This window comes from Orycteropus afer, unplaced genomic scaffold (assembly GCF_000298275.1).
Source record: "Orycteropus afer afer isolate SDZICR_OR568_19922 unplaced genomic scaffold, OryAfe1.0 scaffold00902, whole genome shotgun sequence".
Taxonomy (NCBI): Eukaryota; Metazoa; Chordata; class Mammalia; order Tubulidentata; family Orycteropodidae; genus Orycteropus; species Orycteropus afer.
In genome coordinates, this window is record NW_006922489.1 from 504,751 (window position 1) to 506,497 (window position 1,747).

General features: G+C 49.6%; 1 protein-coding gene across 1 annotated transcript in view; it reads left to right on the forward strand.

Annotated features, from left to right (window-relative positions):
• B3GLCT (beta 3-glucosyltransferase) overlaps positions 1 to 1,747 on the forward strand; it is a 183,601-nt gene that overhangs the window by 118,082 nt on the left and 63,772 nt on the right. The gene's annotated exons all lie outside the window — the stretch shown is intronic.

Below are 1,747 nucleotides of genomic sequence, written 5' to 3' on the forward strand. Positions count from 1 at the left end.
AGAATCGACTCCACGGCAGTGGGTGTGGTTTGGGCTTTGCTTCTGTGAAGACTGACAGCCTCGGAAACCCTGTGGTGCAGTTCCACTCTGTCCTCTAGGGGCGCTGTGGGTCAGAATTGACTCAATAGCAAAAAATAAATGAAATCAAAGTGACTGCCATCGAGTTGATTCTGATTAATAGCAAGCCCCTTTGGGTTTCCAAAGCAGCATATCTTTACAGTGTAGATTGCCTGGTCTTCCTTCTGTGGAGTGGCTGGTGGGTTTGAACTGCCAGCCTTCTGGTTAGCAGTGAGGTGCCTTAGGCACTGCACCACCAGAGATCCCAGCAGCAGTGGGTGTTGTGTTGGTATTGACCTTTCAGAGCAGATCTCTAGGCCTGTCTTCTGAGGGGCCTCTGGCATGGTTCGAACTGCCAACTCTTGGGTGAACACTTCTCAGTTTATGCCACCCAGGGAATTCCGTAACAGTGTTAGCACACAGCAAAAATAAATCCTGCCTCTTGGCTTAAGGAAATAACACAGCTGACACCACGGAAACAGAGTTACTGTCTGAGGTGTAAGCAATGAATGGGGTTCTAATGGAACTTTACAAGTATCATAGACAGTGGAGAATCAGGCATAACATGTAAAATTGTATGTAAATGAGGAAAAGATCTCTGGAGTTTCCATTCAGCGTGATGTGGACTCTGGGGTTCTGTATTCATCAGGACTCTGAAGAATGCCTTGTGCATCAGTTTGTCACGTATTCCTGAAAGTGTTTCAAGTGTCTCCTAGCAGCTGCTGTCTTTGTTCACTGAACAAAGGCTGTGAGGCGCTGTCCTCCTGCCGCCTCCTTTTAACTGAAGGTGGACTAGCTGTCTGCTCAGCCTGTAGGTCCTTTTCACAGCCTCCTGAATCATTAAAAACAAAACACTCCTTTCATATTAAACATAAATCCCTCATATCTTCACTGCCCCGATTTGTCTAGAAGAGACGGACTGGGACAGATGGACTGGAGGGAGCGCCGGGAGCTGGTGCTCTGTTTGATGAGAGGTTTAGAGGGGCTTGTTGCCATGGAGTCGATTCTGACTCTTACTGACCCCATGTGCCAGAGTGGAACTGCCCCCTAGGGTTTCCCAGGCTATCATCTTTATGGGAGCAGATCACCAGGTCTGGAGCAATGGGTGGGTTCAAACCATTGAGCATTCTGTTAGCAGCCAGCATTTCATCACTGCTCCAGCAGGGCTCCTTTGGATTAGATGTTCTGAGGTGCTGTGAGTCAGCTTCTGGAAAAACAGAAAGTGAGGCTTGAATTAAAATGCAGCCAGAGGGAGGGCCACACCTGTGTTAAGTGAGGTGATTAGACGAGTCATCAAAGAAAGGTAGAGAGGCTGGGTGTTATTATCTGGTTCATTCTCCCCTTGGCTCTTAAAGAGCTGAAGGTGCTCCAACCAAAACCAAACCCACCGCCATTGAGTGTTTTCCACCTCACAGCGCCCCTAGGGGACAGAGTGGAACTGCACCACAGGGTTTCCAAGGCTGTCAGTCTTCACAGAAGCAAAGCCCAAACCATACCCACTGATGTGGAGTCGATTGTGACTCACAGCGCCCCTAGAGGACAGAGTGGACCTGCCCCACAGGGTCTCCAAGGCTGTCAGTCTTCACAGAAGCAAAGCCCAAACCACACCCACTGCCGTGGAGTCGATTCTGACTCACAGCGCCCCTAGAGGACAGAGTGGAACTGCCCCACAGGGTTTCCAAGGCTGTCA